This window comes from Vulpes vulpes, chromosome 4 (assembly GCF_048418805.1).
Source record: "Vulpes vulpes isolate BD-2025 chromosome 4, VulVul3, whole genome shotgun sequence".
In the NCBI taxonomy this organism is placed as follows: Eukaryota; Metazoa; Chordata; class Mammalia; order Carnivora; family Canidae; genus Vulpes; species Vulpes vulpes.
Genome location: NC_132783.1, coordinates 20,364,481 through 20,389,781, shown reverse-complemented (window position 1 = coordinate 20,389,781; position 25,301 = coordinate 20,364,481). Strand labels below are relative to the sequence as shown.

Here is a 25,301-nt window from a genome sequence, read left to right as displayed (position 1 = left end):
GAAACCCCAATGTGCCAAACCAGGTCACGTCTATCTCATTCTCACCTTTGCTATTTGAGGCCCACTGACACCTACACAGATATCATACTGCTTGCTCTTTATTGATAGCCTGTGCCATTAACAATTAAATTTAATGATCAAAGGTTTCTCATAAAGCAAACCCAGTTTGGTGTCATGAACATATGATGATATTATAATTTCAAAATGTCTAGTTCTGGTATAATAAGGAATGATAGAAGATTCCCCCCCTCCTTCTGATAAATTAAATGATGACTTCCCATTCACAGCACTCTTACAAGATTTCAGAATGGGTATCATGTAATTACATATCCTGTACTAATTACTCCTTTCCTTCTATGTTAAAGAATAGTGTCCCTAAACAACACATTGTAACTTTCTAGAAGACAGTTGATACCAGATGAGATTAAAAATGCAGTTACTATAGATGAGAACGTTTTATTCACTTTTCCTATTGAGAAGCACTCCCTCAATAACTGCTCATTGGATTTTGAAAAGCAACAACCCATGCGTCATGAACAGGAAGTTCAGGTGCACAGAGGCAAGATCTGTAACCAGAAACTGAATTTCTGTAAGATGTGGGAAACATTCCATCTCTCTCAGGTACCAGAGTCACAGAAGATGCCAGTTGAACAGAAACGGACTAGGGAGGGAGGTGTGAGGCTTATCTGTCTGTCGACTAGCGTGGAGTGCTGTCATTCCTCACTTTTCTTGTTTCTACAAAGTGTAGCAGAGTAATGCTCCAAGTATGTGACTTTGGACTTCTGCTTTGAAAGGCCCAGTGGCTTTCCAACCAAATCCTTAGACTCCATCTATTGATGTGTTTGTCTAATAAATCCTTTTTTGTGATTAAAAAAAATAAAATGTAGAGGGAAACTCCGTACTTAGTTCCATTGGCATATCCCAACAGAAGAGGTATGGGGTAAGCAATCCACGTACACAGGATGTTTTCCTTGTCCTTCCATGAAACTTTGGTGGTAAGGATAAGGCAACAATGTACTCCCAGTGAGCCTACTGATAAAAATACCTATATGAGCAGTGAACTTCTTTAAGGCAAGAAGTACTTGTGGAGAAAGAAATGGACACATGTAGAGCTCAATCCTGAACTGGAGGTAGAGCGAGCCCCAGCTTAATAATTTGTTGGTTTAATTCATTGGTGCTTTTATTGGAAACATTTTTTTTTATTATAGACAGAACCTGTTTAGATCACTTAATTGTACAGCTACACAAATAACTGACGGGAGATAGAAAATAATACGAACTTTGTATGGACACCTTCCTACCATCACATTTGACTCAACTTTCATTTACGCTAAATATTTTTGTTGACTACTTCCTAAGCTAAAGTGGACCATAATGTTATTAGAAAAAAAAAACTAAACTAAAACTAAAACAAAAAGAACTGAAAAAACCTCTAATGTTACAGGCATGATTTTTTCTTTCCTTTTTAAGATTTTATTTATTTATTTATGAGAGACAGAGAGAGAAACAGAGACACAGGCAGAGGGAGAAGCAGGCTCCATGCAGGGAGCCTGAAGTGGGACTTGATCCTGGGACCCCAGGATCATGCCCTGGGCTGATGGTGGCGCTAAACCACTGAGCTACCCAGGCTGCCCAATTTTTTTCTATTTACTTCTATCTCATTTATTTCTATCACATTTTCAGAACTCTCTGATCCTTTTCTGTGGTTCAAACTGGTCCATTGAGTAGAGCTTTAAATTTAATGCCTTCAAAACCTCCCTGAAATGCAGCCTGCTCGGTAGAGAACTGGCTGTCTTTGTTCCAAAATTTTATGCTCTTAATTTACTCATTCTGGATAGAAGTCATCCTTTCTCACTCACTCCCAGTATGTCTCCTTCCTAAGTAACATTCAACTCCATTACTTCCTCTCAGTTATTACTCCCACTAGCAGTGCGTAGGCCGCACCCTCCCTGTGTTTTATTACAGTCCATCTCCAATATATGTGTTCTTCACACTCCCAAGGTAATGATTTTTTTAAAAATTGAGATGAAATTCACATAACATCAATCATTGTAAAGTGAACAATGCAGGGGCACCTGGTGGCTCAGTCAGTTAAGGATCTGCCTTCGGCTCGGGTCATGATACCAGGGTCCTGGGATCGAGGCCTACAATGGGCTCCTGCATAGAGAGTAGTCTGCTTCTCCCTCTGCCCCTCCCCATGTTCGTGCTCACATGCCTGTGCATTCTCTCTCTCTTTTTCTCTCTCCCTCCTTCTCTCTCCAATAAATAAAATATTTTAAAAAAGTGAACAGTTAATTGGCATTGAGTACATTAACAATATGCAACCATCTCCTTTATCTCATGTCCAGACATTACTATTCCCAAATAAAATCCCAGGCCAATTTTAGGAATCATTCCCCGCTCTACACAGATCCTGACAATAATAATCTTCCATTTCTACAGGTTTACCTATTCTGGATATTTCATGTAAATGAATCATACAATATGTGACCTTTGTGACTGGGTCCTTTTACTTAGCATGTTTTCAAGGTTTATCTACATTGTAGCATGTGTCAATACATCATTCCTCTTTGGCTGAATGATATTCTGTTGTATGGATATACCACAATTTGTTTATTCATTTTTTTAAATTTTCTTATTTTTTTTAAATTTTATTTACTTATGATAGGCACACAGTGAGAGAGAGAGAGAGAGGCAGACAGAGGCAGAGGGAGAAGCAGGCTCCATGCACTGGGAGCCCGACGTGGGATTCGATCCCGGGTCTCCAGGATCGCGCCCTGGGCCAAAGGCAGGCGCCAAACCCCTGGGCCACCCAGGGATCCCTGTTTATTCATTATTGAGAACATTTGGGTTGTTTCTCCCTTTTGACTATTGTGAATTGCTTTGAGACTAACAGGTGCATACAAGTGTTTAAGTACCTATTTTCAATTCTTTGAGGTATATCCCGAGGAGTAGAATTGCTTGTGTCATATGGTGATGACTTTTCAAGGAATTGCTTTACTATTTTTCGTAATAGCTACACCATTTTATATTCTGGCCAGGAGTGCCTGCAACTGCCAGTTTTTTCACATCTTTGTCAATGTTTGTAATTTTCTGCCTTTTTAAATTACAGTCACCTTAGGGTGAGTGAAATGATATCTCCTTGTAGTTTTGATTAAATCAAAACTTTAAAAGTTCCCAAAGTATTAATAATATTGAGCATCTTTCTATGTACTTGCTTGTTGGTATTTGTATCTTCTCTGGAGAAATGTCTGTTCAGCACCTCTTCCCATTTAAAAGTTTGTTGTTTGTCTTTTTTGTTGTTGTTGTTATATTTGTCTTTTGTTTTATTGGTATTGTAAGTGGTTGAATGTGAAGAGTTCTTTGTATATTCTAGATACTAGGCTCTTACCAGATATATGATACACAAATATCTTCTTGCATTCTATAAGTTGTCTTTTCCCTTTTTAAATAATATCCTCTGATGCACAAAACTTTTCAATGTTAAGGGCACCTGGCTGGCTTAGTCAGTAGAACACGAAACTCTTGGTCTGGGGGTTGTGAGTTTGAGCACCTATGTTGGATGCAGAGATTATTTAAAAAAAAAAAATCTTAAAAAAAACTTTTCAATGTTGACATCCAATTTATCTGGTTTTTTCTTTTCTTTTTCTCAGCATACTTTTGGTGTCAGATCTAAGAATTGCCAATTTTAAGTTCATGAAGATTTACTCTCATGGTTTTTTTTTTTCTAAGTTTGATAGTTTCACATTTAAGTCTTTGACCTACTTTAAGTTAATGTTTTGTTTTGTTTTTTTTTTGTTTTTTTATATTTTATTTATTTATTCATGATAGTCACACAGAGAGAGAGAGAGGCAGAGACACAGGCAGAGGGAGAAGCAGGCTCCATGCACCGGGAGCCCGACGTGGGATTCGATCCCGGGTCTCCAGGATCGTGCCCTGGGCCAAAGGCAGGCGCCAAACCGCTGCGCCACCCAGGGATCCCTAAGTTAATGTTTTGTATATAGTGTGAAGTTGAGGTCCATTCTTTGCATTACTTTTCTATTTTTCACCATGCAATGTGATGTTAGGTGTGAGTTTTTCATAAATACCCTTTGTTATGTTAAGGAAGTTCCCTTCTATCCTAGTTTTCTGAGTATTTTTATAAAAACGGGGCATTGGATTTTGTCAAAGGTTTTGCATCATCAACGGAGATGATTTTTTTCATCTTTTGTTTTATTAATGCAGTATATTACATTGTTTGATTTTATAAAAATTACCAGTGAAATTACCATTGCAGTCTGGATAAATGTCATTTGGTCATGACTTGTAATCCTTTTAATATACTTTAGAACAAGAGTTTTTGTTTTTTATTTGAAGATTTTTACATCTTTATTCAAAAGGAATATTGATATTTATTTATTTATTTATTTATTTATTTATTTATTTATTCGATATTTTCTTTCTAGATTGGCCTTATAATATTTTTGTCTGGCTTTGGTATTGAGGTAATGGTGCCTTCACAGAATAAAATAGGAAGTGTTTCCTCTTCTATTTTTGGGGAAAATTTGAGGGGATTACTGTTAATTCAGCTTTAAATGGTGGAATTTATCAGTGAAACTCTCTAGTTTCAGGGTTTTCTTTGTTGGGAAGTTTTTTCCTTGACACAGTCTCTTTACTTGTTACTGTCTCTGGAATTTTTCTATTTCTTTTTGAATCAGTTTTGGTTATTTGTGTGCTCCTAAGAACATGTCCATTTCATCCAAGTTATCTGATTTGTTGGCTGCCACCAACACTCTATGAAGGCACAAATACGAGGTGTGTCTTTCCAGTGTCAGCTCTATCCAATCATAAAGCAAAGTTAAATCACAATTATAAAGCAGGTTCAGGATTCCAGATCAGGTGACAATTTACCATGTGATTAAAATTGGCTTCTTGGGGATCCCTGGGTGGCTCCGTGGTTTAGCACCTGCCTTTGGCCCAGGGTGCGATCCTGGAGTCCCGGGATCGAGTCCCATGTCGGGCTCCCAGCATGGAGCCTGCTTCTCCCTCCTCCTGTGTTTCTGCCTCCTTCTCTCTCTCTCTCTCTCTCTCTCTCTCTCTCTCATGAATAAGTAAATAAATAAATCTTTAAAAATAAAATAAAATAAAATTGGCTTCTCACACAGCACACAAATCAGGACAGAAGACAAGCCAAACACACCACAAACAAGAAAACATAAGGATACAGGAAGCTAACCAACCAAACTCGAAGTCAGTCTGTGGGCGCTCAGTTGAGATAAGGCCTCGATCTGGTCCAGGTCAGCTCCTGTGGCACTTACTGCTTCTAATGTTCAAGCAGTGAAGGATTTTGGTTCTCTTCGGAGATCAATGAGTAGAGCCTTTGGTGACAATTGTCTTTTGTAAGTGGTCAGAGGAGTCAGTTTCCTGAAGCATCCCTTGGTGCTGATCTGCATCTCTGTCCCTTGTTCTGTGTGGTTTCATACACTACTTCCTCTGCATCCCTTGTTCCCACTGCCTAGCATTTACACACACACACACACACACGAACGCTCGTGTGTTTACGCGCACACACACATGCATACACACGATATTTGAGTTACACTTGAGTGGCATGGCAAAATTGCAAAAAAAAAATGATGTATGTTGATCTGGGTTCTTTACAACTTTGCTCAAATGCCACTTCACTCATTAACACTAGGCCCTTAGGCATGGTCATGGGATGACCATGCCATGAAGCTCCCCCAGCATGCCATAGCTATTGAACTTCTAGTATCTTTGCTCTTATCCCTATGGTGATGACTTCCAGATCTCTCTTTCTCCTGCCTAGATCTCTCTTCTGAAAATTTTTGAGGCATATTTTTTGAGCTGCCTGTCACACATCTCTCCTGTGTTCTAGATTGAAATCAGTATCTCCCCCAGTCTTGTCAGTCACTGAACACAATCCCTTTACCTATATATCTCTCTCTAGGCTCCACCATGTCCAAATAACTCAAACTAAAGCTCTGAGCATCATGCCAGACACTTTTTCCCTAAGCCATGACCAACAGCATCATCTAGTTGAGCTTCTATTGTGGGAAAGATCTAGTGATCCAGTTCGTATATATTTTCTCTGATCCTCACTACATCCCAGAGATATCCAGATGTTTCCACTTTCTGAAGCAACTGAGGCTCACTGAAGTTGAGTGACTTGCCCCTTCTCCACCACTTACAACTGGCCAAGTCAGGATTCTAGGATTCAAAGCCAAGTAGCCCCCATTCACTCCCAGTAATTCCTGACAGTCTTCATTCTGTATATTTCTCAAACTTATTATCCTCTCTAAATTTCCTTTTAAAAAATAAAGATTTATGTTTCATGAGAGACACAGAGAGAGAGAGAGAGAGAGAGAGAGAGGCAGAGACAGAAGTAGAGGGAGAATCAGCCTCCTCACAGGAAGCCCAATGCGGGACTCGATCCCAGATTCCAGGATCACAACCTGAGCCAAAGGTAGTTGCTCAACCACAAAGCCACTGAGGCGTCCCTCCTCTTGAAATTACCATGGCCACCTTCACTCCTCTTTTTCTCATTCTGACATCCAATCCAGTAGCAACTCTGATTGGCCTTTCATTTAAAATAAGCTGAGAAATATCAAGGAGGGAGACAGAACATGAGAGACTCCTAAATCTGGGACACGAACTAGGGGTGGTGGAAGGGGAGGTGGGCGGGGGGGTGGGGGTGACTAGGTGACTGGCACTGAGGGAGGCACTTGATGGGATCAGCACTGGGTGTTATTCTATATGTTGGCAAATTGAACACCAATAAAAATAAATTTATAAGAAAATAAATAAAATGTTAATTATGAAACAAAATAAAAGACAGGATTCTCCATCTTGAAAAAATAAAATAAAATAATAAAATAAGCTGAGAATCTGAACGTTTTTCACATCTCCCCAGCAATCAGCTGAGTGTCCTGCAATAATGCAGTAGTTTCTTAATTTATCCGTCTTCTACCATTGCTCCTCACAGTCTGTCCTAAGCTGCCCACCCCTGAGTCAGATTTTATATATTTTAGGTGTAGGTTGTATATGTATTATATTTTACTCATTTGCTGAAACCCTCCAATGACTGTTCATCCCATTTAGAGTGAAAACCAAAGTTTTACTATGCTCCAAAAGTCCCTACAGGTCTGCACCCCCATTCTCGAACCCCAACCATTGTGACTTCACATCCATGTCCACCTCAGTCTGGCCACATCACTTCCTTGCTGTTTTTCAGACACACTAAGTAATTTCCAAAGAATAGGGGCTTTTGTTTGTTTGTTTGTTTTGTTTTGTTTTGTTTTGGCAGCTTCTCTGGCCTGGGACCCCCTTCACAGGTTCCTTTATGGCTTTCTCCTATACTTATTTCAGTTCTCTGCTCAAACTCTTCTCTTTCTTATTTCCATTACTTTCTTAACCCCCACCCCATATTCTTCTTCTCCTTCATGGCACTTACATCCACCTGAAATCTCACATATTTGCTTGTTTAATTATTTATCATGTATTATAGGTTCTGTGATGACAGTTTTTTTTTTTTCTTATTGTCAATTGCTGTGTCCCCAGGTCTAGAACCTTGCCTGGCAGATAAGAACATTTAGTGAATATTTTGAAAAGCATGAATCAGTGAGCACTATCTTAATTCATATTCAAATTGTTTATATCTTGGAGTGGAATAATCGTATTGGCCTTGCTGACTCCAGTTTCATATTCTCCAGCTTGCTGACTAAATGATATTTTAGCTTTAGCCTCTACTTAGAATCCTTTAATTAATTCCCACTACTTGCAGAAGATGCTTCCAGTTTCTTCTTATAATTACCGAGATCATCAGGGTTCGGCTCCAGCTTCAATTTTAACTTCTTTTTCAAGTTATTCCCCTTATTTAAATTTATTTCAATTTGTTGCTCTAATAATATGTTTCTTTAGCCTTAGTAAACTGTTTTCAGTTCCCCACATGAGCCTTGCTTGTCATACCTCCCTACCTTTGCGCATTCTCTTCCCTCTCCATGGGATATCATTCCCCACCTTATGACATGAGAACACCCATACATCCAGGAGGACTGGATTGCATTCTTATCTGCTCCTTCTCCTAGCATTATGTTCATGGCATTGAAAATATTTCTTTTTAGTACTGGACTCCACAGGGCAGGACAGAATGCTTTGTCATTCTGTTGCTAACTGAAGCGGCAGGCACACTGTATGTGATTGATAAATATTAACTGAAGATTTTTGTATAGAATTCTAATATTATTTCTCAAGATTCTTTGTTAAATGTGTTGTTTCACTTCACTTTAAAACAAAATCAGTTTACTGCTGCCATAGAGAAAGAATAAATATTTCCCTATTCTTTGGCATGTAAATTAATACTAATTTGAAGTAGGTTGAAGGGTTGGCTAAGCACTTCAGGTGGAAAAAAAGAAAAGGAAGCATCCACGTTGCACTCTTGGATTCTTTCTTGCTCTCCAGTAATTTTAAAAGACCATGAATGTCCTCGCATTTCACTGGTTTATGCAAAACATCTGTTTCAAGTTTCTTAATGACTACATTTAAGTTCATGAAAACGTGATGTGTAGGTAGTCACGTTCACAAATGTGACATCAGCTACTTCTCCTGACATTTAATTCTCTACCTGACCCTCATTCAACAATCTCTTGGGTTGTTCTCATCCCAGTTCCTATGTGGAGCTTCTAGGACTTCTTAATTCAGAGTCATTATCAATGACTTCAGCGTTTTGCTCAACTTCCTTTGCATTTCTCCAGCTTGCTGCTGCTGTGATTTCCCCTTGGTGACCATGTAAATGAACTTGAACTTGTGAGTTCAGCACTGGGGAGCTGAACTGAGAACCTCCTTTATTTTTTCAGAGATTTTTATTTCTTAAAAATGGTGTCAGCCATGCAAATGTCAACTCACATAGCTTTCTTTATTTGAAGTTCGAGTCTTTAATAATGGTCTGTCCTTGGGGTCGTAAAAACTATGAACCCAGACTGCATGGGTTTAAGTCCTGGAGACCACTTCTTAGTTCTGTGACCTCGGGAAACCTGCTTGAGACACTGAAGTGAATGTGTCGGTTTCCTTCTGTAAGATGGGGTTCATAATACTAGTATGTGTCTAAAAGGACGACGTGAGGATTGCACAAGTTAATGATTGTGAGTTGCAAAGAATGGTTCCTGGCACATAATGAAAGCTGATGTTAGCCCTTCGACCTAGTCCCTGTGCTGAACACTGAAATGAGACAGTGAAGAAGACACTATGTCCTCTGTGCTCACGGAAGTCCCATTCCTGTGGGGTACAGACATTGAACAAAGAAACCTGAATAAATACCTAATTGCATTTTATGATAAAGCCTGTGAATAATTTAAAAAAGGAGGACGGGGAGGCATGAAAGGATACTTAAGGTAGAAGTCTCTGAAAAAGTAGCTTTAAGGAACCTAAAAGATGAGGAGGAGTCAGCCATGGGGAAGAGAACATTCCAGGCTCAGGGAACAGCATAAATCAAGACTGGAGGGTATTATGCTGAGTGAAATAAGTCAATAGGATGAGGACAAACATTATATGGTCTCATTCATTTGGGGAATATAAAAAGTAGTGACAGGGAATAAGGGGAAAGGAGAAAATGTGAGTAGGAAATATCAGAAAGGGAGACAGCATGAGAGACTCTTAACTCTGGGAAACGAACTAGGGGTGGGGGAAAGGGAGGAGGGCGGGGGTGACTGGTGACGGGCACTGAGGGGGGCACTTGATGGGAAGAGCACTGGGTGTTATTCTATATGTTGGCAAATTGAACTCCAATAAAAAATAAATTTACAAAAAAAAAATGCCTGTAGGTGGGAAAGAGCCTGGGTATTAGGGGAGGTAACAAGGCAAGTGGAGCCGGAGCATAGTGAGAAAGAAGGGAGGCAGATGAAGTTGGAGAGCAAACTGATGGGCCTTTTAACCATGGCAAGGAATTTATTTTGAATCTACGTTCAATGGGAATCCAATGAAAAATTTGGTATCTGTTGTTTATTACACGAGGTTTAGAGAAGGATCCAGATGAATAGAAAACGGGGTACATTATAATTCTTTGTTATTTATGGCAACAAATTTTGATTACACTTACAAAAACGTTAGGAAATTTAGAAGTTTTTTTTTTTTTTTTTTTTTTTTTTACTTGAAAAAAACCTCTACAGTTACCTTCTTCAATTTCTCTGGAGTTGTTTCACAAGCTTTGGTAAACCTACATTGCTCACAGGACTTTTCCTATCAATAAACTCAGTGAATTCGTGGGTCAGAATTCCAGGACAACTTCTTCCACGTGTCTGGGCCTGATTGGGGGGGAACTTATTCCCGAGGAACTTATTCCCCGCACAGAGGCAGCCCCTGGGGCTACCGGCTGACAGCACAGGACACGGGCTGCGGCTCACCCCTTTAAGCCCAACCTAATTCCCTTGTTTTTGAAGAAGAATTTGTTTATTCATGATAGACACACAGAGAAAGAGAGCGAGGCAGAGACCCGGCGGAGGCAGAAGCAGGCTCCATGCAGGGAGCCCCACGCGGGACTCCACCCCAGGGCTCCAGGGTCAGGCCCAGGCTGAAGGCGCCTCAACCACTGGGCCACCCCGGCCGCCCCCAATTTCTTAAAAGCTGTGCCCGCATCCAGTCACCAGGACCTCTCAAGCTGCGGCTGGGCAGCCACGCAGGCGGGTTCTTCACTGACTCCGGAAGCATCTAAGCAGAAGTTTGGGGAGGTGGCGGGGGTCCCTGGGGCACGTTAAGATGCAACCCGCGCGGTTCACATCACTTTGAAAATAGCTTTGAAAAAAAAAAAAAAAGAGGGATGCCTGGGTGGTACAGCGGTTTAGAGCCTGTCTTTGGCCCAGGGCGCGATCCTGGAGACCCGGGATCGAATCCCACATCGGGCTCCCGGTGCATGGAGCCTGCTTCTCCCTCTGCCTGTGTCTCTGCTTCTCTCTCTCTCTCTCTGTGGCTGTCATAAATAAATAAAAATTAAAAAAAAAAGAAACAATCGCTTTGGCACTGACGAGCTGGGATCCTGGGCCGCTCAGTCCGCAGGCCTCGGGAGCGGGCGTCAAAGCAGGTTTTGCAGTCCTCTCGCCTCAGCTGCTGCCCGCGACCACAATTACAGGGGCCCGCCAGGACCCTTCGGAGCCCCACAACCCGGAAGTGCCTGACCACGCCTACCCACTGCGCCTGCGCGAGGCGCCCCCTCCAGCGATCAGGGAGACTGGCGCTGGGCGGGCTGAGAGGCTCGTCGCGCCTGCGCGGAAGGCCCCGGGGAGCAGCGTCGTTACTTTCCAAACGAGTGGCGGGAACCGTTGGAGGCTGTGCGGTCGACGCCTGCCAGGTAGCAGCGCGCTCCCTCGTCCCTAGGCCTGGCCATGGCGCTGCAGCTGTCCCGCGAGCAAGGCATCGCCCTGCGCGGGAGCGCGGACATCGTGGCCGAGTTCTTCTGTAAGTCCCGCTCCCGCAGGCCAGAGGGCGGGGAGAGCTGAGGCCCGGCGGCCCTGGAGGCCCTGGGCCACGGAGGCGGGGGCGGGGATGGCGGTGGGGCGGCTCTGCTCCAGCGCCCGCCTGGCTGGAGAATCTAATCTAGGCGCCTTGCTCCTGGGGCAGCGGGAAGCCCAGGTGCTGCCCAGGCCTGCCTCGCGCCGGCCCCTCCCAGCAGCCTTGCTTTAAACTGCGGATCCCACAGGCTTCCCAGCCCCGCCGGCCTGCACCGCCCCGAGCGGGTGGAGCCCCAGTACATTTTGCACAGCCCATCCACCAAGCTTTGATTCCGGCACTGAGGGCGATGGACTGGATTTAGGAAACTCTGTCCTGGACCAGGCCATGTTTGCACCCTCTGATAGACTCTGGCAGGAGAAGAGGAGGGAAAAGTGAGGGAGAGGCTTGCTCTGGAGCATTGGACCGGTTAATCAGTCAATTGCTAATCCAGACACAAAAGCCTATTTGGACACCCTGTGATCACATAACCTGAATTGGGGCTTGCATTACCGTGAGCTTGTAGTTCTACTTTGACGCTAGGTTAATGCAGTTTGGCATTTTTCTTTCCGCATAAAAGCACGTATCGTGTTCTTTTGATTTAGAAGCAACATTTGTAAGGATTTTCAGTGGCACTTTTCACCTACTCTGCTTTCAGCGAGACACCCACAAACGCACATTTAGGCTTTTTCAGTTTGATGCCATGAATGAAACCGAAGCCACATCTAAATAGGTTTTATTTTCCAGAGTTACAAAGTGGAAATAACTTTGACATTCCTTTTGTTTTCAGCATTTGGCATCAACAGCATTTTATATCAGCGTGGCCACCTGAAACCTCTACCAGAGTGCAGAAATACGGATTCACCTTGCTTATAACAACAAATCCTGAGCTCATAAAATAACTCAGTAATGTAGTGGAACAAGTGAAAGGTATTTAATTGTTGAAAACCAATTTGAGTTTCGCAGGCCTTCTTGGACCCTACTTTCTGGCATCTTGGTGTTCATTTTTCAGCTCTATACAAAGAGGTGTAAAACACTGCAATCTCAAATATAGCGATTCTCCTTCGGAAGGAAGGAAATAATAAAGTGAAAGAAACTCCACTCTTCCCTACCACATTTTGAGTGGGTTAAATACGTTGATGTTAGGAATCTGATCTGGCTTCACAAAACAATCTCTATCAACTCTTTTTGAAGTGATTTTTGCAGTTCGTGTAGCCAGGTGGAACAAGCTGGAATTTTACATAACTATGATGATGTTTATTGTTGGAGAGAAATCCACTATATATTTTTACATGACATATTTTCTATAGCTGCCTAGAGTTTAAAACCGTCATTATTTTAAGATAAAAGAAAATGAAATTGGATCCAGCCTGGGAACTAAACTTAAAAAAATACTACTAATAGAGTACCCAATAAAGTATTTTAATGTCTTACTTTCTTCATTTGTCTTTGTTAAAATCCTGCCTGTAAGTTAGCCGTTTCTATCTGAACACTCCTTGTTTTTCCGTAGCTCAAGAAATTCCTGAATACTTGTTCTCCATCTATTCTGTCTCTTTTTCCCCCATGTTTTTCTCTACTTAGGATTCTCACTTCTAATTTTTCTGTGTTATAGGATGTTTCTCCCTGGCTCCTCATTTGACCTTCCAAAGCTAGTTCCAAAAAACAAAAAAACAAAAAAAACATTATAGTATTTTTTTATTCCTAAGTCATATATATATATATATATATATATATATATATATATATATATATTGTTTCAAGAGGCTTTATTTTTAAAATTCTATTAATTATATTTTTATCATCTTCAGGGCTAAATCACCCAGGGCGATACTCAGATTACTTAGCCTGCAACATAGAAGTAACTAAGAATCTATGTCACCTTAATTTGATGAAGAAGCAAACCCTGCCTAAGTTACTGGCTTTTAGGTTGTCTCCTTTAAGACTACACTGATGACATTTCACCTCGGTTGTATGTACACCTTCCTATTTAATTTGTCCCTTTTATTTTAGTTAGAATGGAGGAATTGCTCTTCTTAGAGGCAAATTGTTCAATCGCTTTGAATCCCCATCCCTCTAGCCTTCTTAAGGACTCTACCCTAGTTCTTCTCTGGTATTTCTGACTTCTTTCTTTTGAGATATTTTCATTGGTTTCATTTGTCTTCAGTTTTAAAAGAAAAAAATGTCCACCCACCCCAGATCTTTAAGTGACTACCCAATCTCTTCCTTTTCAGAGCAAAATTGAGAAAAGGTTGTTTTTTGTCGAGGGGTCGGCAAGCCTGAGGGCACATATCCAACAAGTGGCCTATTTTTGTACTACCTGCAAACTGAGTGTTTTCAGATTTTGAAAGGCTAGTTTTTAAAAGACTACGCAAGAGACCTAGGGGGCCCACAAGTCCTAAATATTACAAGATTGTTTTTGTCTCTTGAAAGAAAACAACAACTGTGTATTCTTGAGTATATTATCCCAAGTTCCAAGATTAATTCAGGGCTCATTATGAGGCCCCCTTATTATAATCTCTAAGATGACTTCTGACACATACATAACTTTACTAACAATCTTTGTGTAGTTGATTCACAAACATACATCCAACCCAAGTCTTCTCTTTGCTCATATAGTAAGTGGCTCCCTTGATATCCACATGTGGCTATCCTAGTGATACTTGAAAACTAAATTTAAGGGGGTCCTAGCTGGCTCAGTCAGTAGAGCATGCAACTCTTGATCTTGGGTTGTAAGTTCCAGCCCCACATTGGGTGTGGAGATGACTTAGAAATAAAACCTTAGGGCAGCCCGGATGGCTCAGCAGTTTAGCACTGCCTTCAGCCCAGGGCATGATCCTGGAGACCTGGGATCGAGTCCCACATCAGGCTCCCTGCATGGAGCCTGCTTCTCCCTCTGCCTGTGTCTCTGCCTCTCTCTCTATGCCTCTCTCTCTCTCTGTCATGAATAAATAAATAAAATCTTTAAAAAAGAAGAAAAATAGAACCTTATAAAATTGTAAGCATCATGTCTCATTCCCATTCTCTTTCTCTCAATGAATGGATCAACCTTCCAACCAGTGGTATAAACCAGAAAGTTGGGAACTATCCCTGAGTATTTCCTCTTCCTTAGTCTCATAAGTATCCAATAAATCTTAACAATTTTAACCACGAAATCTCTTCACTCTACCTATACTGATCCATCTCTCCCAATTTATCCTTCTATAAGCCTTCAGTACCTCTTGCTTGAATTACTAATCAATTAGCATCCCTAGATCCTCTCTTTACTTCCACTCTACTTTCCACACATCACAGCCAAAAGGATAGTTCTGAAATATAAGTTTAATCACATCACACCCTGCTTCAGACACAGTAATGACTTCCCTGGTTCTTGAAGTATAAGTTCTTTAATTTAGCCCATGTGACCTTGTGTGGTCTGACCCCTATGTATCTTGCACAAACCGACCTTGTTCATTCTCCCTTTCTTTTTTTTTTTTTTAAAGTTATTAATTTTGATGAAATCCAAATGATTTTTTTTCTCTTTTGGCTTTTTGTGGCATATCTAATAATTCTTAAATTTTTTATTTATTTATTTTTTATTTATGATAGTCACACAGAGAGAGAGAGGCAGAGACACAGGCAGAGGGAGAAGCAGGCTCCATGCACGGGGAGCCTGATGTGGGATCTGATCCCGGGTCTCCAGGATCGCACCCCGGGCCAAAGGCAGGCGCCAAACTGCTGCGCCACCCAGGGATCCCCCATTCTCCCTTTCTTAACTGTATCTGTATTACCCTTTCATTCCTCTGGTCAGATACTTTTTGCTTTCCAGTATTTTAGACCTGTACCCTTTTCTGTAACCTTTTGCATATTTAATGGTATTTACTAGTAGAACTGAAGTCAAGTGAGAATTCCCTGAGTCAAATTTTCCTATATTCTCTCATTGGATCACATACTGCACCTTCTTAGCACTTATTACAATTAAAAATTTACATTCATTGCTGTAATGATTAGATTAATGCTCATCTTCTGCAATTTACTTTGGATTACAGTATACTGCATGTTCACTACTCTGTGCTTAGCATTCAGTAATAACTACATCTGCTATGGATACGGAGAATTGGAAAACGGGAGCTAGGTTATCGTGAGGCAAGTTTTCTGTACAGGTTGGAAGAGTTCCAAAATACCAGTGGTAGGATTTGCTAAGGGTAGAAAGTGAGACCTGGGAAGAGTTACTTTGTAATGCAGTGAATCAAAACAGATGCCTTGTTCTATATTGCAGATTGGTTATACAAGTGTTCAGTTCAGAAACTGGTGGTATTCATCTCAAATAATGAAAGCAGTGAAGTCCTTGAAAGGTGGCAGGTTGATATTGAGTGCGACAAGACTGCAAAAGATGACAGGTAAGTATGAATTAAACTGCTTCCATTTTCATGATTTTTTCCCCAAAACTTGTTTTCTTGACTAAATGAGTTCTAACTATATTGAACTAGCTTCGTATAAGGTAGTTTGTTTCTAATTATGTTAGATCTCCTTTGGAGAAGAATAAGACTCACAAACTGTGCTCACAAAAGAGTCATGCCTATTATGGACTTGTATAGTGTACTTTTAACATAACTGCCCTTAGTCTAAAATCCATGAATTTCAACCGTTAGTATTTATGGTGCTATATGTAAGCTATGTATTAGGTGTATTAGGATGTATTAGGTGGCCCATTTAATGGATTGTGTCAAGGTACTTTTAACCATGAAGTATTATCCTAGACGTTCTCCTAGCTTGATATGCAGCTCTACTGTATTTCATTTAATGCTATGAACTTCCTAAGACACTCTGAACTGAAGTTCTTAGATCCTCTGGATGGGAAATGCCCCCTCATTATATGCTAATTCTTAGCATTGTCCAAGGCATGCTTACCTGTAAACTCAGAACTCTCTCTCATAATGAAATGTACTTTGTTCCTGAAGCCTTTGGTCTATTTTAGAAAATGTTTATTTTATTATTTTAAATAATTTATTTTTATTGGTGTTCAATTTACCAACATACAGAATAACACCCAGTGCTCATACCGTCAAGTGCCCCCCTCAGTGCCCACCACCCAGTCACGCCCCCCCGCCCTCCTCCCATTCCACCGCCCCTAGTTCGTTTCCCAGAGTTAGGAGTAGGTAAGTTCTGTCTCCCTTTCTGATATTTCCCACACATTTATTGACCCTTCCCTTATATTCCCTTTCACTCTTATCTATATTCCCCAAATGAATGAGAACATATAATGTTTGTCCTTCTCCGATTGACTTACTTCACTCAGCATAATACCCTCCACTTCAATCCACGTTGAAGCAAATGGTGGGTGTTTGTCATTTCTATTGGCGGAGTAATATTCCATTGTATACATAAACCACATCTTTATCCATTCATCTTTCGATGGACACCAAGGCTCCTTCCACAGATTAGCTATTGTGGATATCGCTGCTAGAAACATTGGGGTGCAGGTGTCCCGGCATTTCATTGCATCTGAATTTTTGGGGTAAATCCCCAGCAGTGCAATTGCTGGGTCATAGGGCAGCTCTATTTTTAACTCTTTGAGGAACCTCCACACAGTTTTCCAGAGTGGCTGCACCAGTTCACATTCCCACCAACAGTGTAAGAGGGTTCCCTTTTCTCCACATCCTCTCCAATATTTGTGGATTCCTGCCTTGTTAATTTTCCCCATTCTCACTGGTGTGAGGTGGTATCTCATTGTGGTTTTGATTTGTACTTCCCTGATGGCAAGTGATGCGGAGCATTTTCTCATGTGCATGTTGGCCATGTCCAGGTCTTCCTCTGTGAGATTTCTGTTCATGTCTTTTGCCCATTTCATGATTGGATTGTTTGTTTCTTTGGTGTTGAGTTTAAGAAGTTCTTTACAGATCTTGGATGCTAGCCCTTTATCTGATACGTCATTTGCAAATATCTTCTCCCATCTGTAGCTTGTCTTTTAGTTTTGTTGACTGTATCCTTTGCTGTGCAAAAGCTTCTTATCTTGATGAAGTCCCAATAGTTCACTTTTGCTTTTGTTTCTTTTGCCTTCGTGGATGTATCTTGCAAGGAGTTACCGTGGCTGAGTTAAAAAAAAGGGTGTTGCCTATGTTGTCCTCTAGGATTTTGAAGGAATCTTGCCTCACATTTAGATCTTTCATCCATTTTGAGTTTATCTTTGTGTGTGGTGCAAGAGAGTGGTCTAGTTTCATTCTTCTGCATGTGGATGTCCAATTTTCCCAACACCATTTATTGAAGAGACTGGCTTTCTTCCAATGGATAGTCTTTCCTCCTTTATCGAATATTAGTTGACCATAACGTTCAGGGTCCACTTCTGGGTTCTCTATTCTGTTCCATTGACCTATGTGTCTGTTTTTGTGCCGGTACCACACTGTCCTGATGACCACAGCTTTGTAGTACAAACTGAAATCTGGCATTGTGATGCCCCCCGCTATGGTTTTCTTTTTTAAAATTCCCCTGGCTATATGAGGTCTTTTCTGATTCCACACAAATCTTAATATAATTTATTCTAACTCTCTGAAGAACGTCCATGGTATTTTGATAGGGATTGCATTAAACGTGTAAATTGCCCTGGTACCATTGACATTTTCACAATATTAATTCTGCCAATCCATGAGCATGGACTATTTTTCCATCTCTTTGTGTCTTCCTCAATTTCTTTCAGAAGTGTTCTATAGTTTTTAGGGTATAGATCTTTTACCTCTTTGGTTAGGTTTCTTCCTAGGTATCTTATGCTTTTGGGTGCAATTGTAAATGGGATTGACTCCTTAATTTCTCCTTATTTAGTCTCATTGTTAGTGTATAGAAATGCCACTGAATTCTGGGCATTGATTTTGTATCCTGCCACACTACCAAATTGCTGTATGAGTTCTAGCAATCTTTGGGTGGAGGCTTTTGGTTTTTCTACGTAGGGTATCATGTCATTGGCGAAGAGGGAGAGTTTCACTTCTTCTTTGCCAATTTGAATGTCTTTAATGCCTTTTTTTTGTCTGACTGCTGAGGCTAGGACTTCCAGTACTATGTTGAATAGCAGTGGTGAGAGTGGACATCCCTGTCTTGTTCCTGATCTTAGGGGAAAGGCTCCCAGTGCTTCCCCATTGAGAATTATATTTGCCGTGGGCTTTTCGTAGATGGCTTTTAAGATGTTGAGGACTGTTTCCTCTATTCCTACACTCTGAAGAGTTTTGATCAGGAATAGACGCTGTATTTTGTCAAATGCTTTCTCTGCATCTAATGAGAGTATCATATGGTTCTTGGTTTTTCTCTTGCTGATATGATGAAACACATTGATTGTTTTATGAATGTTGAATCAGCCTTCTGTCCCGGGGAAAAATCCTACTTGGTCATGGTGAATAATTTTCTTAATGTGCTGTTGGATCCTATTGGCTAGTATCTTGTTGAGAATTTTTGCTTCCATGTTCATCACGGATATTGGTCTGGAACTCTCCTTTTTGGTGGGATCTTTGTCTGCTTTTGGAATTAAGGTGATGCTGGCCACATAGAACGAATTTGGAAGTACTCCATCTCTTTCTATCAAACAGCTTTAGTAGAATAGGTATGGTTTCTTCTTTAAACGTTTGATAGAATTCCCCTGGGAAGCCATCTGGCCCTGGACTTTTGTGTCTTTGGAGGTTTTTGATGACTGCTTCAATTTCCTCCCTGGTTATTGGCCTGTTTAGGTTTTCTATTTCTTCCTGTTCCAGTTTTGGTAGTTTGTGGCTTCCCAGGAATGCGTCCATTTGTTCCAGTTTGCCTAATTTATTGGCGTATAGCTGTTCATAATATGTTTTTAAAATCGTTTCTAATTCCTTGGTTTTGGTAGTGATCTCTCCTTTCTCATTCATGATTTTATTAATTTGAGTCTTCTCTCTCTTCTTTTTAATAGGTCTGGCTAATAGTTTATCTATCTTAATTAATTCTTTCATAGAACCAACTCCTGGTTTTGTTGATCTGTTCCACAGTTCTTTTGTTCTCAATTTCATTGAGTTCTGCTCGAATCTTTATTAACTCTCTTCTGCTGGGTGTAGGATCTATTCGCTGTTTTTTCTCTAGCTCCTTTATGTGTAAGGTTAGCTTTTGTATTTGAATTCCTTCCAGTTTTTGAATGGATGCTTGTATTGTGATGTATTTCCCCCTCAGGACTGCTTTTGCTGCATCCCAAAGATTTTGAACGATTGTATCTTCATTCTCATTAGGTTCCATGAATCTTTTTAATTCTTCCTTAATTTCCTGGTTGACCTTTTCATCTTTTAGCAGGATGGTCCTTAACCTCCACGTGTTTGAGGTCCTTGCAAACTTCTTGTTGTGATTTAGTTCTAATTTCAAGGCATTATGGTCTGAGATTATACAGGGGACGATCCCAATCTTTTGGTATCGGTTCAGACCCGATTTGTGACCCAGTATGTGGTCTATTCTGGAGAAAGTTCCATGTGCACTTGAGAAGAATGTGTATTCAGTTGAGTTTGGATGTAAAGTTCTGTAGATATCTGTGAAATCCATCTGGTCCAGTGTATCATTTAAAGCTCTTGTTTCTTTGGAGATGTTGTGCTTAGATGACCTATCCAGTGGAGAAAGCCTTAAATCGAAGTCACCAAGTATATTATTATCTAAATATGTCTTAATTTATGTTATTAATTGATAGTTTTGTCAGCTCCCACATTCGGGGCATATATATTGAGGATTGTTAAGTCCTCTTCTTGGATAGATCCTTTAAGTATGATATAGTGTCCCTCTTCAACTCTCACTACCGTCTTTGGGAAAAACTTTAGTTTATCTGATATAAGGATGGCTACCCCTGCTTTCTTTTGAGGACCCTTTGAGTAGTACATGGTTCTCCAACCTTTTATTTTCAGGTTGTAGGTGTCTTTCTGTCTGAGTCTCTTGTAGACAGCAAATAGGTGGGTCCTGCTTTTTTATCCAGTCTGAAACCCTGTGCCTTTTGATGGGGTCATTAAGCCCATTCACGTTCAGAGTTACTATTGAAAGATAGGAGTTTAGTGTAATCATGATATCTATTCAGTCCTTGTTTTGTGGATTGTTCCACTGAACTTCTTCTTAAAGGGGAATTTTAAGAGTCCCCCTTAAAATTTCTTGCAGAGCTGGTTTGGAAGTCACATATTCTCTCAGTGCCTGCCTGTCTTGGAAGCTCTTTATCTCTCCTTCTATTCTGAATGAGATCCTTGCCGGATAAAGTATTCTTGGTTGCATGTTCTTCTCATTTAGGACCCTGAATATATCCTGCCAGCCGTTTCTGGCCTGCCAGGTCTCTGTAGAGAGGTCTGCTGTAACCCTAATACTCTTCCCCATAATAGTCAGGGATTTCTTGTCTCTTGCTGCTTTAAGGATCTTCTCTTTATCTTTGGAATTTGCAAGCTTAACTATTAAGTGTCGAGGTGTTGAACTGTTTTTATTGATTTTAGGGGGAGATCTCTCTATCTCTCTATCTCCTGGATTTGAATGCCTGTTTCCCTTCCCAGATTAGGAAAGTTTTCAGCTATGATTGGTTAAAATACATATTCTGGCCCTCTGTCCCTTTCGGCGCCCTCGGGAACCCCAATTATACATAGGTTTTTCTTCCTCAGGCTGTCGTTTATTTCCGTTTATCTATCTTCATGGTCTTTTAATTGTTTGTCTCTTTTTTCCTCTGTTTCCCTCTTTGTTGTCTTCTATGTCACCCACTCGTTCTTCCAGCTCATGAATCCTCGTCGTGAGGACTTCTAGTTTGGATTGCATCTCATTCAATTGATTTTTAATTTCTCCCTGATTAGGTCTAAATTCTGCAGTCATGAAGTCTCTTGAGTCATTTATGCTTTTTTCTAGAGCCACCAGTAGCTGTATAATAGTGCTTCTGAATTGGCTTTCTGACATTGAATTCTAATCCAGATTTTGTAACTCTGTGGGAGAGAGGACTGTTTCTGATTCTTTCTTTTGAGGTGAGGTTTTCCTTCTAGTCATTTTGCTCAGTGCAGAGTGGCCAAAAACAAGGTGTATTGGGAAAAGGAGAAATTGAGAAGAGAGAAACGAGGAAAGAAAAGAGAAAAAGAAAAACGAAAAAAGGAAGAAAAAAAGAGGAAAAAGAGAAAGAAAAAGAAGGGAAAAAAAGGCCAAGGGAAACACATAAAATTCAAAAAGCAAAACAAAAAAACAAAAACAAAAACAAACAAAAAACAAAAACAAACAAACAAACAAACAAAAACACAGGGAAGTATCTTCTGATTCTGTATACTTTAAGTCCCTTGACTTCCCCTGGAACTTGTCCGTCTAGTTGGTCTCTGGGGGACGGGCTTGTTGTGCTGATTTTCAGGTGTTAGCGCTTGGGGGAGCTGCTGTACCCCCTGCCTGGTGCAGGGCTCAGAGGGGCTTGTTTACCCCTTGAGGCCCCAGAAGAAACACCTGCAGTGGCAGCGGCCTGCTCTGGAGCCCTGGAGTCAGCTCCTGAAGTAACTACGGAGCTCTCCATCTGCTGGGGCCTGGATGCTCCGGGGTCGGGGCCGCTGATCTGCTCAGCTTGGGGCAGGAGCGTCCTTCCCATCCTGGACCCTCCTGGCCTCTGCCTGTCCCGGGAGGAGGCCGGATCCTGGGCTGTGTCCCTGGCGCCCTGTGCTCCTGGGCCTGTGCTGTTGGATTTGTGCTCCCACCACACAGCCGCCTCTCTGCGGAACTGTGGCCCTAGCCCCTGTGAGCTGCTCCCGGGTCGAGCTGTGTCTGCGCTGCAGCCCTTTTATGGAGCTCAGCACACTCTCCCCGGGGCGCAGTTGCTCTGGTAGTGTCCCACGGAGCCTGCGGGCATCCCCGCCTTTCTGGGGTCCTGCTCCAACTCCCTGCGAGGCCTTTCTGCCCAGGAAGATTGGTGAAGCTCCTGCTTCTCTGGGCCTGGGCTCTCCTGTCCTGGGGACACTCGCCCTGGCCTTCGCCTGGCTCCTTGCGGGGCCCCTCCCCCTTGGATGCCTTTTGTTTCTTTATTTCTTTTTTCCCCGTCTTCCTACCTTGATAGAAGTGCGAACTCTTCTCACTGTAGCATTCCAGCTGTTCTCTCTTTAAATCTCAGGCCGAATTCATAGATTTTCAGGATGATTTCAAGATTATCTAGGTAATTGGTGGGGACAGGTGATTTGGGGACCCTACTCTTCCGCCATCTTGCCCCTCCCCTGGAAAATGTTTAATAATAAAAACAACTTGATATAACATCTTCTTTGAAGCACTACAGAATTAGACATTTATGTATTCCTAAAAATGCCAAAATGATTATGCCAATTAAAGATCTTAGATACTAATTGTTATCTTTATTTTACAATATGCTGAATGTTTCCTGACTTGAAGCACTTGGCAGGTTTTCTGGTCATCTGTTATTTAATGACCTGATACTAAGATCAGCCTTAATCACTGGAATAATAAGTGAAATTATAATTGTTTTTTAAAAACTCCTTTTGAATGCATTCCTTAATTTGAGTTTTGAAGCATTTAATCAAACAAATAATCTTACCAGTGTTTTAAATAACTTGTTAAAACTTAAAATGAATCAACTCATTTGGTTTCTTCAGTAGCACACCCAGAGGAAAGTCTCAGAAGGCCATCCAGGATGAGATCCTCTCCGTAATCCGACAGATCACAGCTACCGTGACGTTTCTGCCGCTGTTGGAAGTCTCTTGTAAGTATTATATGACTTCATGATGGTTCAGATTTGTTGTGGAAAGATTAAGCTATTACTTTAAGAATTAACAGTTTTGTTGAGTTTTTTCTTAATTATCCATGTCATGGTATATAAGTGAGAAAAACGTCATGAATCTAAAGCGATGCTGGTTGTGTTTTATTTACAAGTGCCGAATAGGGAAAGAATGAAAGTTTTCATTCAGTACTCCTGAATATTTTGACGTAATTTCTTCCATTACTTTTATTTTATACACATTTCCTTGTATATAATTAAGACTTAGACAGGTATAACTGTGTCTTTCTTTTCTGGCTTAGTTACTCCTTCATTCATCAGATATACCCTAAATGCCTACTGTATGCCTTCCATGGTTCTGGGCATTGGGATACAGCGGTCACAAAACCAAGATGTTCTTTTTCTCTGGCTTAGATTCATGCTGTCTCGTGATCAATTATATACTTTCTGCAAATATCTTTAATGGCTTTTCTCTTTGAAGAAAAAAAAACAATCGAGTTTTTCATTAAGTAAAAAGGAGTACAGTATTTTCTGTACTAAAATTTCCATTGAAGAAAAGCAATTAGCTAATATAACTGATTGGAGATCAAGCCAAACTAGCTTTTCTGACATGATAGGTGGCTCACATGTGAGGGAGAGAGGAAGGATACTTGTACCTTTCAAAAAATAATTGTACTTTAATGATCTTATCCCCAATTTAGGTTCATTTGACCTACTGATTTATACAAAGATTTGGTTGTACTTGAAAAATGGGAAGAGTCGGGACCACAGTTTATTACCAATTCTGAGGAAGTCTGTCTTCATTCATTTACTACTACTATCCACAAAGTAAATAGCATGGTGGCCTATAAAATTCCGACCAGTGACTGAGGATGAGATTAGGACAGTGATGTACTTGTGGTTCTCAGATGCGGTTTTCCTGAAACCAAGTCAACTATAGTTGATAAATTTTGTATCACTGGTTAATTTTTAGACTGGGGAAACTTAACATTATACATCTATTGAACTGTGCATAATTGTCCCATTTTTTGTTACCTGTATGACTTGATACAGGGTTGGCATAAATTATTGCACATTGTTCAAAAGGGAACTAGCAGATCACATCAGCATTGTTGTCAATTCCTTGAAAGTGGTAACTGTAGATGGATAACTTTTGCCATAAAACTAAATGCCTTCTTAAATCAGACCTTTTGGTCAAGGACTTTGCCTCTGGATTATAGGTAGGGAGATATTAAATGTAAAATACAGCAACAGAAGTATGAATATTGAGAGTCTTTGTTTAGATTCTGAAATTATCTAATGACAACCTGCAAGTAATGAAACATTGCTCATAATAGGTCTCTGCCATTTATTTCATTTGTATATTTTCCATATTGAAAACACTTCCAATTATTTGATTTTGATTTGTTGTAGAACTCGAACCTACAAAGCTATGTGTATTGCCACTGTATAAATTCCTGTGATACAGAACTCTTAATTATTTTATGTTTTATAAAATCAAGCTTTAAATGATGATCAAGGGATCCCTGGGTGGCGCTGCGGTTTGGCGCCTGCCTTTGGCCCGGGTGCGATCCTGGAGACCCGGGATCGAATCCCACGTCGGGCTCCCGGTGCATGGAGCCTGCTTCTCCCTCTGCCTATGTCTCTGCTTCTCTCTCTCTCACTGTGTGCCTATCATAAATAAATAAAAATTAAAAAAAAAATAAATGATGATGAAATAAAGTTAAATATGTATGTTTAAAATTTGTCTTAAATATGTTTATATTGGTGTGGTATTAACACATATAATAGAATGGATTCAGTATAGCAAATAATATCTTGTGCCTACTGAGGCCTAAGGATACCAACTTGAATAAATCTGGAGGTACTTTCAATTTAACGAACAAGCTTTGATTATATCCCTTTAATCTTATAACCTTAGACTTAAAATAAGCATCATTCTCTGTATAAAATAATACATGTCATTTGGAATTAATTCATTTTAGCATGTAGTGGACTGGAGAAATTTTCTATCCTCTTAGCTTTATTGCCAGCCTAGTTTTCCTTATTTTTTAAGGGTCAGTTTAAGGCAAACTTCTGACGTCTTTTCTAATCTCTATCCTAAATGTTACCTTGTTTTGTAATTAAGTGCTTAGTATCAGACACCGTTCTAAGCTTTTTA

At 40.6% G+C, this 25,301-nt stretch overlaps 1 pseudogene; it reads left to right on the top strand.

The window, feature by feature from the left end:
- Positions 1–11,347: 11,347 nt before the first annotated feature.
- Positions 11,348–24,578, top strand: LOC140598509 (mitotic spindle assembly checkpoint protein MAD2A-like; annotated as a pseudogene).
- Positions 24,579–25,301: the final 723 nt, after the last annotated feature.